General features: G+C 35.8%; 1 protein-coding gene across 2 annotated transcripts in view; it reads right to left on the bottom strand.

Annotated features, from left to right (window-relative positions):
* Positions 1-14,433, bottom strand: part of CA10 (carbonic anhydrase 10) — a 550,141-nt gene that overhangs the window by 443,603 nt on the left and 92,105 nt on the right. The window lies entirely within an intron of this gene.

Below are 14,433 nucleotides of genomic sequence, written 5' to 3'. Positions count from 1 at the left end.
TTACACTATTTATGCCAATCATAACAATACCACATAGCATATACCACATAACTCACACAGTCATGCTTGCACATACATACATCTACTATATCAACACACACCCTGAAATTGACTAGGGAAGCTGATCTCATTCAAAAATTAGATAAGATCCCTAAATGTGCACTGAATTCTTAGTAATATAAAGGGATTGCTAAAAGTACAAACTCTAAGATTTTACCCAAGAGGAAAGGTGCAATAGGCCAATACTGCTCAAATCTCAGAAAAGTGAAAAGGGAATACATAAATAACTATGAAAGTTTTTAACATCACAGGGATAAAGAGTGGACAAGCCAAGAAACTGGGACCTATCATAAGGATCTGTGAGTTCAGACTGGTATGACCTAAGCTATCCTTGACATTTGTGATAGCTGACAAGCTGAGAGAATTCCATTCCAAAAGATTGTACATCCCTTTAAACTGTACTCATATTTCATTTATCAAAAAACTGGAACATGGGGCTGAAGCGATAGTGCAGTGGTAGGGCATTTGCCTTGCATGCGGCTGATCCAGGACGGACTTTGGTTCAATCCCTGACATCCTATACGGTCCCCCAAGCCAGGAGCGATTTCTGAGTGCAGAGCCAGGAGTAACCCCTGAGTGTCACTGAGTGTGGCCAAAAAAAAAAATCCAAAACAAACAAACAAACAAGCAAACCAAAAACCGGGAAGTAAAAACAATGTTAAAAAAAAAAAAAAAAAAAGAGCAACAGACCCAGAGTATAATCACTTATAGTAAAATCACCATTAGCCAACTAAAACTCAGTTAAAATTATGATTTTCCCCAGAACCCCAGTTATTGGAAAGGTGGTCTTCCCAATCAGCGTGGTGGAGCTTTAGGGGAAACTTCCAGAAAATACTTGATCAACCAGGCAGGATGATTCAATGTGAGGGCCTGGCATGCAGTGTTGCTTGTGTCTCCTTATTGGGCACTGCCAAAATGAATTTGGAAGCCAGCAAAGTCATTCTGGCAGTGCATACATACCTCTAGGGCTATAACAAATTGTGCTTATAGGTCCATCTGAATGCCCAGTATCGGGTCCTTGTATATGCAAGACATGTTCAATGACCTCCAAGTTATCACTTTTACCCAGATATCAAAGATTAAAATAGTCAATTGACTGATCAGGAAACTCCTGATTCATGCTGGATAATCAACTTTGTGAGGCCCTGTGTTACTGTAAAAGAAATTAACCTTTTCATGTGTTCCTCTCCCTTCTATCAATACCTTCATTTTGTATGTCACCTGAAGCTCCTTACTATAGATAGATGTTGCCTAATTTAAATGAATGCTTTTGCTCAAATAAACTCACAAAATTTTAGATACATCCATTTATCATTTAACAAGGACAATTTAAACTCAACTTGTAACTTAACCAATGTATACCCTCTGTTAACCCTTTAATTTTCTTTCACTTCTATTCACTTTTTTCATTTTCTTTTTCAAACTCATCAATATGAATGCGAAAGACTGGTACAGGACAATGGGTTTGAACGCTTGAGATTGAGAAAGTGATGTAAAATAAGCTTGGATTGCTTTGTTCCCTATATGTTTCTAAGGATAGGAGAGATAAGATAATTTCTCTATTTCTGAAATGACTACTCTGAGAACTGTAGGAGTTGAAGGAGAGTTTCTGGCACCAGACAAAGAAGTCCATTCTTTTTGGAACAGATGATGAGGTTAGGGGGTTTTAAAAACAAATAATAGTAGATGCAAAAAACTTATTCAAACTGGGAAAAAGTAATAGCCTTTAAGTTTTCCAGCACAAAACTGGGACATGAATGCAACAGAGTACACAAAATTTCTCAGGATCTCACTTCCTGGGAGATATAACTAGAGTTTAGGTGTCTGATAGCTCTTATTAAAGATTCTAAAGTCATCTGACTTAAAATCCAGTTTTTAGACAGTTAAGGGAAATATGATCTCTATGCAGAGACTGAATAATGGTCCAACCAGAAGACTGGATAGAGATTCCAGGCACTTGTAGTAGTAGGGAAGCATCAGGAGCTCAGAACTCAGCCAAGAGACTTTCAGGCCTGACCAAGTTGAGAAACCAGATTAAAAGTCGAGTGGATATAAAATCTGCTTAGTAAATAGACAAAAAAAAATTATTTTTGAGCATTCAGGAGACTTTTTGATCCACCCTCAACCTCTTTCCAACTCATTGGAGAAAGGCTTAGCAACAATAAATCAGATGCTACCTAATGCACTCAGGACCAATGGTGCTTTTTTGCAACAAGTGATTTTTCATGTCACTTTTCTATAAATTAAGTCAAATTTACAAATTTCAGTAGAATCTCCTATTCAAAACAAACAGATAAACAAACTAAACTAAAAGCTTCAATCAAGCTCTGCTGGATAACAGGGAGCCTGTTCCAAGATACACATTTCTAAAGGCCCCAAAGCAATGAACTGCAAGTGCCACCTAACAGCTTTTCATCACAGATAAGCTAGGATTGATTTTCCTTATCAAAGACAGGAACTTCTGACTTTTATCAAACCTCACCGATTTTTCTCCAAATAGGAGGATTGCTTGTCACTGAACCATTTAAGCCATAAATTAAGCATTCTCTTTTTATTCTCAGAGCCAATTGTTGAAACACACACACACACACACACACACACACACACACACACACACACACACACACACACTTTATTGCAGAAATTTCATTGTTCATAGTAAGATCTGCACAGCACAACTTTGGTTTTACTTTAAGTTATTTTACTAAGTTGTCTAGTAAAAATGTTACCTACAATATTTATATATATTCATTGAAAATTATAGTGCATGAAGTTGAAAGATAACACAGGGATTAAGGACAAATGCTGTTTTCCCACTGGTTTCCCAAACCTCATAACCACCTCCCTTCTTCTTCTCCCAGCAGCATTACTGGTTATAATCCTGGAAGTTCCTAAGCATTTTAGGTATTTGTCCTGGGGCTCTCTATCACCAGAGGGGTGAAGAGACAATTGGCCAGATTGGCCAAGTAGCTTGTGGAGTGGTACCAAGAACACCTGTGTATCACTTAGATGTTCTCCCCCCAATACATAGTGCACTAGCTATAATAGAAATCAGAAATAAAATAAATGCAATTGATGAGGACATGTATTTCAATGTGTCAATTCTGAATTATGGTGCACAAAAGAGTAAACTATTATCGTCTACTTGCCAAAATGGCTGGGTGATGCCTATTCTTCTACTACTGAAGTGTGAAGAATGGTTTTAGAATTTCAAAGAGTTGGAAATGAAAGTAGAAAACAAAACATTTATTTTATTTTACATTTGTAACATTTAAGAATCATGCTCAATACAAATATCACAGTTCAGAAATATGGCTTATTGTAAGGCAGACATGTCCACTTATTTACATATTAATCTATGACTGCCTTCTCCCTAACCTGAAAATTGAGTTGTGACAGATTCCATTTGGATCATGAAGCCTGAACTATACCATATGTGACTTTTTAGTAAAAAAAAAGTTGTTGACTGATCATTGGCATCCAAAACTAAAATAAAATATATACATAATTTATGTACACATACAAAATCAAAGTAATATAAAACAACAAACCCTACAACAACTATATTGTAAAATATATATATTTTGATTTGTAAATACTTGGAAATGATGCTCTTGGAGATAAAATGGGGCAGTTGGGTGTCTGCTGGAAATAGGTACAAATGACACTTATATTGGAGAGTCCAGAATCCACAAATGGCACTAACCTCAGAGGTGGAATCTTTCAAAAGAGTGAACAACTCTTGGCAAACTTTAAAGCAACACTTAAGTATCACTCTTCTTTGATTTATACATTATTGTTACTGCTGAAGAATAGACTCAATTACAGGTATATGACCCACACTATCTAAGATATAGAGCATATTCCTTTCCTCTTGTCTGTGGCTAATTACAAGCTCTTAATTAAAACAATCTCAAGTGTCCTCACCTATTTCCAAAGTACTTCCCTAAAGATAATCACCCCCTTGTTGAAAATCCCTGACCTAAAGAGACTATTTACAGCACATGCATACTAAGTGAGACAGTAAAAAATTATGTCAAATATCAGAACACAAATGGTTTAACTGCTAGATAAAATATGCTAACTCCCTATATATCTGAATAGTAATGTTCAGTAGCCATTCATAACATTTTCAAACTTTTTTTTTTACCTTTTCTGTTATTTAACCATATCCTGAAGAGACTTTCAATCCTACCAAAAGAAAGAAGAAAGCACATATACTTTTTCTGTGGATTCTATTTTTTGTTTATTTTGGATCACACCAGCAATGCTCAGGGGTTACTCCTGGCTCTGTACTCAGAAATTACTCCTGGCAGGCTCAGGGGATTTATATGGGATTCTGGAAACCTAACCACCATCAGTCCTGGGTCAGCTGCATGCAAGGCAAACACCCTACTGCTGTGCTATCTCTCTCACCCCTGGATTTTATTTTTGTTTGCTTTAGGGACATATCCAATGATGCTCAGAGATCATTTTTGGTGGAGCTTGGGACCAAGTGGGGTTCTAGGAATTGAATCCAAATTTTGTCTCATGCAAGGCAAATGCTCTACCTGTTTGTTGTGCCTTTTCATTGCCTTATATTTTTTAATAAAACTAATTCTAAATAGTAAGAAAAATGACATATTTTCAGACTTCCAATCACATCAATATATCCTACTCTCCATCTCTGTATCTTTCTGCCTGTGTACTCAGGCATGTTAAGTTATAGCTTCCTTCCTCCATATACACATACACACATCTAAAAGGAAGATATAGCAATCCAAATGAAGCATCAGTTTATAAAATATCACTTAGAGCCCATAGAGATAGGACAGCAAGCAGAACACTTGCCTGACATGCAGTCAACCCATATTTAATCTCTAATAACCCCATATAATTCCCAGAGCCATAATCATTCTCCTCCTCCTCCTCTCCTTTCTCCTCTTCCTTTTTCTCATCTTCCTTCTAATCCTTTTCTTCCTCCTCCTTTCTCCTTCTCCTCCTTTTTTACTAAGTAATGGTCACGGACCATTCCTGCCAGGACTCTGGAGGCTTTATTAGGTGCTGGGGATTGAATCTAGGTCACCTATGTGCAAGACAAGTGCCTTACCAACTGTTCTATAACTCTGGACAGTCAGAAATGTTTATTTAATATCTCATCCATCCTAAAGTGGGATTAGGTAAAATTCGAGCAAGGAGCAAGCAAACCAATCAGGCTAAGTTTGACTTATTTGATGTCTATCAATTATAGAATGTGAGTGCTTTAGGCAGCCATCAAAGAAAATCAAAGTGGTTTCTATAATGTGTTTGTAAATGCTCTTGCTTGCCCATTCTACCTTATATTATTTGACACTTTTAAAGACAAAATATCACATTTAAAGGGCACTGTACCTAAAGTTCTGCTACTATAAGAGTGAGCAGCTTATTAGAGGTAAGGTATTAAGAGGACAAGATTTCCATTTTAATGTCTTCTTGCCAGATCTTCGATTATTTTCTTGTTGACAGCTCTCTTCATGTGACTGGAGTATCCAATAAGAATACATGAGCAAACAGGTGAACAAAAGTAGCCCAGACCTCTGCAAAGTCTCTGCTTGTTTATCTATGGACAGAGCTTGCTTTGCTTAACCTATAACCAGCCTCTGGGAAAAACCCAGGTGGCTAATACAAATATGCTGACAATAAAAGCTGTCATTTCTGACCAATGAGAGATATAGACATCAAGGGACCCTTCTTTTTAATAAGATAAAAAGCAACACACTTCAATGTTATCCTTCTAGTTTACCCTACTGCAGTATAAGCACATTCAAATCCTAAAAGAAAACTCAGGATTGCAAGATTTTTCAGAGTTCACTGAAGCTCTGTGCCTTCTGAGATGAATCTGAGAATTGAGGCACAGAGCAGAGAAGCATTGTAAAAAGTCAAGGCTTGTAAAAATCTATAGGACAGCTGGTAAGGCATCTTCCATCTATGTGGCTGACCTGGTTTGGATAACTGGTACTCCATAAGATTTTCTGAGCCTGCTAGGAATGATCCCTTAGTACAGAGCCAAAAGTAAACTCTGATTACTAACAGGTGTGACTCCCCCAACAAAATTTCAACATAAATAAACATATGAGAAGAATTAAAAGATTAAAAATCCCAGGATTTTTGGAATCAGTAAGTGCTTTCTGTCAATAGTCAGATAGTATCACAACTCTGAAGGCTACTGAATTCTGCCATTTAGGATGTCCTGCCATAGGGGATGTCCCAGTCTCTGAATGCAGACTATCTCACTGCAGGTAAGCAGATGCACAAAATGCAATAGAGAATTCCTATCTAACTGCTCTCTGAAAGTGGGATGTTCTTTCAAAAGCAGAAAAATGTAAAACAAGCAAGTAATTATCATTAACTTATGTGGAAATATTTTGAGTATAATCAGACCCAAATAACCTACCCAAATGATAAATAAAATCTCAACTAACACAAATGGGCCAGGGAGAGAGTACAGTGGGCACAGTGCTTGATCTGGTACCCCAGATAGTCCCCAGAGCCCTGCCAGGAGTGATCCCTGAGTGCAGGACCCCTGGAGCACTACTAGGTGTGGATCCCAAACCCAACCAATGTCACACCAAAAAAAATTAACATTAATAGTACATAGTAAAAGCAGGAATGATGTGATTAGAACTTGGGCTGAATCAAGAAGCTCCTGGGGAAAAACCCTGGAAGTGCCACTCTCGCAACTTGAGTTGCAAAGATCTTAGAAAAGCAAAACCAATGCTATTTTTTTTTTCATTTTGGTAGAGAGAGATAATAATATAACAGATAGAGTTGACCTGGGTTTGATTCCATGGTACTTAAATGGTCTTCCAATCTCACCAGGAGTGATTCCTGAGTGAATAGCCAGGAGTAAGCTCTGAGTGCTACCAGGTGTGGCCCAATGTTTAAAAATATATATACATATATAAATTTAAAATTTTTGTCTTTTGTGCTAATAGTAAAAATCTGCTCCAGATTTCCTTGGTGAAGAAAAACAAATATTACTCTTTCACAAAAGTAAAATGATAGAGACAGGTAAATTTGTAAACTGGAAAAAAAATCTGAATAGAAATGACATAGTTGCATGCCAACAGAATTGGATTTGTACAATTAAATTCTTATATAGTCACAGCCTGTGGGTTACAATTTGCTGGGTTTTATCTCAGAATTCTAAAGGATTTTTGTGATTTAGCTTTACTTCCTATTCACTTTAAAGAGAAAAGAAGGGGGAAAAGGAACAAGAAAGAATTTAGAAGTATTGAAATTTTCAACTACATGTACATGATAGCCAAGAGGCTCTGTAAAAAGTATGTGTAATATTGTCTTTCCCAGCTGTCTGGAATTGGTTACCATAATATACACAAGCCCAATCCCACTCCAATTCCTTTGAATTAAACCAAAAATATTGGAGAGGCCATAAATAAAATCTACCCACAACTAATTCAGGGATTTTCAAACAAGTCACGAGAGACTATTTCTTCCACAATTCTAAAATGCTCAATGACTTCTGAGAATCTCGCCTACTTCTGTTGATAAAATAATTATTTTTTCACATGCTAATTTCTTGACATCACTTTGAAATAATTTTCACAACTCTCTTCTGTTAATATATTAAATAATATATATTTAATTTATGACTCATATCATTAATTGCAGCCCGAATTAAGTTACTTGGGTTCAAAGAAAATATGAATCTCCATGTGGAAATTAGAGCAGTCTCTTGACCCAATGGAAAACGAAATTTAAGTGCAGCAATATAGGATATATTGGTGCAGCTAGGAACAGAAGAGCTCTTTATAAACTGATCCAACAGAGGAAAGGAAAATGCTTAATAAAACTTTACTAGCAGTCAGAATGAAGCAAAGGTATGGGCATTGCAAAAATATGCTCCTAAGCCTCGCTCAATACAATTATACCTATGTCAAGTGGTATAAGGAAGGAAAGATGATAGATAATACAAGGCAAGGGCATATGGGAGAGTCAGCTAGAGCACTGTGCTGCTTTAGGTTCTTAGTTTTATAGGGATAGGCCCCTATCATTTATAGGCTTGTCTAAACATGGTTTCTCTGCCTGAGTTGTAAATAAGGAAAATAGGATAAAGGCACTGAGCTTATTGAATCAGAACACTAGATATTGAAAGTCCAAAAAAAAAAAAAAATCTTGTTAACATTGGATGCAGAATTGGATGCATTGGATGCAGAATGTATACCCAGTTCATATCTATCTTTCCATTAATAGCCAGTTTCATCCCTCTACAAAGGCAGAAAGAAGGCTCAGCAGAGTATAGACTGATAGAGGAAATATAAATGCCTGCCCTAGATCACTGCACACAATACCAGAGATAAGTTTCTTTTTCAATGCTTTGACTTTTATTTATTAATTTTTATTCAAATCTATTTAGGGACATATGGGCCATATCTGGTGGAACTCTGGGCTTACTCCTGGTTCTCTGTTCAGGGGGGTCAATAGTGTCATAATTCAAACCAAGGTCTGCCATGAGCAATGCAGACATCTTAAGCCTTATATTATCTCTTGGCTTGTGTTTGACTTTTATAGCACCATTAAGTATCTCCTTCAGCTGTGTATGCTGAGCAAGTTATTGACACTTTAGAATTTAAATTGTGCCCCACACTTACATGTTTCTATTCCATATTTTCAAATTAAACTGAAATTTTCTTGAGGTGAGAAAAGGTTTTGCCTTTGAAATTCATTATTTATGCAAACCTTGCTACATAATAAGTGCTTAATGAAAACTGCATAAAGAAAAATGCTATACAAGTTGCTGTCCATATCAAATATCAATTAACTATTTTATTATTTGATGACACTGATGAGATCTGTATTTATGGTCAAAAAGGATATGGATTAAAGCATTTTTAATTTAGTTGTCAGATTTATATTACTTTAACAGATAAAAGAGCACCAATAGTTGGTATCTTGACTGGCGAAATCAAAACCACAGCAAACTTTTCTGTTTAGATCAATGTTCATTAAAAAAAAAGTAAGGGGTGGATATACCTTAGAGTATTTATATTTATATCTCTGTTTTTTTACTTCATTTTTCCTTTTTGTTTTATTTTTTCAGTCATATCCAGAAGTACTCAGGGCTAATACCTAACTCTGAGTTCAAGGATCACTCCTGGTGGGTTTGGGGTACTGGGTGCTGGGGATTGAACTCATGTCAGCATGTATAAGGCTAATACCCTACCCACTATATTATTTTTCCAGTCCCCATTCTTTACTTTCTCTAAAGTTTAAAGATAAAAAGTAAATCAATTTCATCCTTTCAACCTACATGATTTCAACTTAATGTAAGACTAGACAGAATATTCAATGATGTCACCTGTCTTCAAGTAAACCATGTATATACTGTCTTTGCACTTAATACTCCTAATTTTTTTTCTGGAATTCCCTCTATATTTTTCTATAATTTTTTAAATAGTCCCACTCAGCATTTTTGGTCTCTCTCTCTCTCTCTCTCTCTCTCTCTCTCTCTCTCTCTCTCTCTCTCTCTCTCTCTCTCTCTCTCTCTCTCTGTCTGTCTCTCTCAGTGCTTTATTGAAGCATCGTGGTTATAAAATTGTTCATTGTTGGGTTGTAGTCATAAAATGGGAAGGATAGTGAAGTGTAGTGTACATTCCAGTCAGTTTATAAAGGCTCATCAACTTAGACGCCATCTTGTTTGTTTTTGTTTAAGAGCCACACTTGGTAGTGCTTAGGGCTTGTTCCTGGGTTTGTGCTCAGGAACCATTCCTAGTGGAGGTTGGGTGACCATATGGGGTACTGAGGATCAAATTTAAGTCAACTTCATGCAAGAAGAGTACTTTATTATTGTACTATCTTTCCAGCTCTAATTTTTATTCCATTTGAGAAAATTCTGGCTATTCTCATTCCACAATAGTCCCTTGCTTTCCTGAATTTCAGAACATTAGTGTTTATACTTCATTACTCACTTTTACCAATAAAATGAACATTTATGAGCATCTGTAATTAGCAGGTAGTTTTTAAGCATTGAAACTACGAAGTTACTGTTTTCCAAGTACTTATATCCTACTTAAGGGAGACATAAAAATTAGACAACTGATTTAAATTGTAAGGAGAATGAATATTAGGTGAAGAAGAACACCCCATAGAATAATTAGACAGAGTTTAATGATAGTAGCTAGCACAGCATTTTATATTGTAAAACAGTGGTGATTTAGGGCATTTTACTTAAAATTTAATTGATAAAAAATCATATCTTTCATGAAGATTATCATTGAAACTATTTTAAGTGGGTTCAAAAATTTTAAGACAGAAGGAGTTTGGCTTTTTTTATGAAAATAAAAATGGGTTTATCAGCGAAACATAGTAGACAAATGGGGAATTGAAAATGAGGCTTGATGATTAAGTCATAAAAAATATTTGCCAACTAAGATGAAGCTGGATAAAGCAAAAATAATGAATCCTATTAGTGTAAAAGTGAATATAATATGGCACAGAATAAGACATAAATGACAAAAGTAAAGGATCATTGATTTCATGTATTTTTGTTAACTGTATACTAATACTTTTTAAGATCACAGATGAGACTGAAAGTGGAGGAACACTGGAGCTGGAAGTCGAGGATCTGTTTGAAATAGCTAGTGAGTGCTTTTAGGGTGATAGCAAGCAGGCAGTTGAATATCAATTGAATTCTTAGAAGACATCAAAATGAGATGGATATTTATGACTTGACATATAAATGATATTTAAAACTGAGTTTAGAAGAGGTCACCGAGAAGAGGTCATGAAGAAGAATCTGAATATGGTGGTAAAAGATAAAAATGGGAGCAAATAGAGATCTTGGCTTAGAGGTTGAACAGAGAAAGTAATGAGATAGAGAGGAGAAAGGTCACTAAGTTGCAGAGAAAAAAGGGAGATAAATACTTTTTTTCTCTTTATAAATAGAAATGCATATGTAATTTTTCTATTTTGAACTAAATTTAAGATTGATATAAAAGTCATAAAAGGTAGAATTCTCATCTATACCCCCATGGAATGCCTTATAGTTAACATTTTTAGTATTACATAATAAACTATAATTATATACTTTAATTATATACTTATGTTATATACTATATTATATATTTTATAGTAGTAAGTGACTCTATATTGACAATTATTAAAATCTATACTTCATTCAGATTTACTATATTTTCATTATAATTATAACTATTATTATTATTATTATTTTATTTTATTTTATTTTTTTGATTTCATGAAAAACACCCAATGGTGTCAGAATACTGTCTCTATGTTCAGGAGTGACCCCTAGTGGATCTGGAGAACCATATTCAGTGCCATGGGTTGAACTACGATCGACTGAATACAAATATATTTTATCCCATTCTACTATCTCTCTAGCTCCAAGATTCCCCATGGATTTAATTTTTTTTTCTTTTTGTGTCATGATCCCATCCAGGATCCCACATTACATTTAATTGTCACATCTCCTTAGCCTTCTCATGTTTATTATTTCTTCTTGTGTTTTAATTTTTGTACTTCCCTATTTTCCTGTCTCTTTAAATCAAAACTATCTCAAGAATAAATGCTGTGCTTTACTACAATGCAACCCAGATAAAAGATGTTCTAGACACAACATTTAAAAACATTTGTTTGGGACCAGCAACAAACAACAACAGCAGCAAAAAGCTCTAGCCTAGCTTTTGGTCTATGATCTGTTCAACAAACAAGATCTCCAATTCCAGAAGTCTGACTAAGACAACCGCAACTGAACGGGTCTTCCAGAAACATAAAGACTTTATCCCAGGCTCCATCCTAGGATCAACATAATGACCAAGACCACCAACTACAGAAGATGGATTAAAACGACACTGAAGAAGCAGAACTGCTAGAACCACAAAGAAAGACTTCACCATAAGCTCCATTCTTTGAGCTGCACAGTCACCAATATCTCTAGATACAGAGGTCTGTTTTTACCATCCAAGATGAAGCAGAAGTCTTCCAGATATCACGAAAGCACCGAGGGGAGAGTAAATGATCATGCAGGGAGTATATAGTTAATCCCATGACAGTATACTTCAGGGGTGGAGAAACCCTGTATCTCCTAGGCCAAGGGAATTCCCTCTATAATATCCCCAATAGTTACTGTGCCTATGCAGGAAAAAAAGAAAAGGGGGGAAAAAGCACAAAAACAATCGTTTTTCCACATATTTATTTATCAATTGATCGATTTCTTTCTTTTTGCACTCCGGCATAATTTGATTTCAGAACCGAGACTATTGTGTGGTTCTTGTCTTTATTGCACACTGGATATTTAATTTGATATTTCTTTCTGTATTGTTGTGGTGTTTCAATTACCTTTTTCACATCCTCTCTCAAAATGAGGTTGAAAGCCTCTAGAAGGACTCCGCCCATTTTCAGCGTATTGACTTCTTTCTTTTTAATTTTTTCTTATTTTGTACCTCAATCTATTGCTTTTCTTTCCTTCAAACAAAACCACATAACTCGATTTATCTAGCTCCGCCTCTTAAATAGAGGGGAAACAAGGGAGGATACCAGGACCAAACAGATATATGATCACTAATAGTAAGCTAGACAAAGAGGAGACCACCTACTCTAGCAGCCCGGGGTGGGGTGGGATGGTGGGGTATATGGGTTGCAGAAAGGGAACTGGTATGGGGGGAGGACAAATTTGGTGATGAGTATTCCCCTGATTCAATGTTAACATGTACCTAAAATACTACTGTGAAAGATATGTAAGCCATTATGATCAAAATAAAAATAAAAAAAAAAACATTTGTTTAATAAACCTAGAAAAAGAAGAAAGAGATGAAAAGCTCTATTTAGAAATGCCATACACGGGGAGCCATGGCACAAGGGATAAGGCATCTTGCCTTGCCCTTGCTAGCCTAGGATGGACCACAGTTTGATCCCTCGGCGTCCCATATGGTCCCACAAGCCAGAAGCGATTTTTTTTTTTTTTTTTGCTTTGTGGGTCACATTCAACAACGCTCAGGGGTTACTCCTGCTCTAGGCTCAGAAATTGCTCCTGGCGAGCTTGGGGGACCATATGGGATGCTGGCATTTGAACCACTGTCCTGTCCTTCTGCATGCAAGGCAAACACCCTACCTCCATGCTATCTCTCTGGCCTCTTCAGGAGCGATTTCTGAGCGCAGAGCCAGGAGTAATCCCTGAGTGTCACTGGGTGTGGCCCCCAACCCCCCCCCAAAAAAAAAGAATGAAAAAAGAAATGCTATACATCTTTTATAGATATTTCTACCTTTCAGACCTTTTTCCACTTTTTTTCACTAAAATATATTTAATGATAAATAGACTTTAGAATTAAAGAACAGTATAGCTTAAGCAGAAGCAATAAAATAAAACAAAATAAGATATGTTTTAAAAGACTACTTTAGCACAAGAACGTAGTAACAGGGTCAGGAGTAGAGCTTCATGGGCTAAGTACATACTTGGCACACAGGAGTCTCAGGTTCAATTCTTGGTGCCTCATAATCCCTAGAGCACTCACTGCCAGAAGCAAACCCCAAGCATAGATAAAAAAGCAGCTTTGAGTACTTGCTGATAGCAGTGGCCTTCTCACCCCCACAAAAAAGACAAGGGTTATAATTTCACCAAATATTATTTCTTAAAGCATCTTCTCCTTTCTTATTTTAAACATACTAATAAAAATACTTTTAGTAAACATAGCATAGTTTACTAATTATTACCCTTTCTATTGTCTATATCAAATACTACAATTTACTTTTTCAAATCTAGAACTTTCTTTATACCCATAATTTAGAATATTTCTTTACTACAGTATAAGAGGGTCAAATGACAAGGTATAGATTGATTTCTTTTTCTTTGTAAGAAATTTACAGCAATTCTCATTGTCATAGTAATATAAATACTGATTGGTTTTTTTGAAGTAAATAGTTTTATTTAAGAAATATGAGAGGAGAGAGAGAGTGTGTGAGAGAGAGTCTTGATGAGTAAATAAAATACAAACTCAAGCTGGAATGTGTGCAATTCTGAAATGTAGATCTATAAGCAATTTTTTGTTTGTGTTCTTGAGCTATATCTAGCTGTGTGTAGGGCTTATTCTTGTCTCTGTGCTTAGAAATCACTCCTGGCTGATGGCGAACAATATGTTGCTTGAACCGGGGTCAGTAGTATAAAAGGCTTTACTTTTGTACTATCTCTTTGATCCAGAAATTACTTTTTTTTAAAAAAGAAAAATAGTGTGATAACCTCAAAACGATCCCTAATAATTCTAGGATAGTGATAACTATAAACAATTTGACATCTGCAAACAAGAAACTAATCAAGTCACAATGAAACCTGTTCTAGTAAATATATCTCTTCCATCACAAATTCATTTACCAGACTCATTG

This window comes from Suncus etruscus, chromosome 1 (assembly GCF_024139225.1).
Source record: "Suncus etruscus isolate mSunEtr1 chromosome 1, mSunEtr1.pri.cur, whole genome shotgun sequence".
Classification (NCBI taxonomy): domain Eukaryota; kingdom Metazoa; phylum Chordata; class Mammalia; order Eulipotyphla; family Soricidae; genus Suncus; species Suncus etruscus.
The sequence above is the reverse complement of the archived record's forward strand: the minus strand, read 5'-3'. Positions and strand labels throughout refer to the sequence as shown.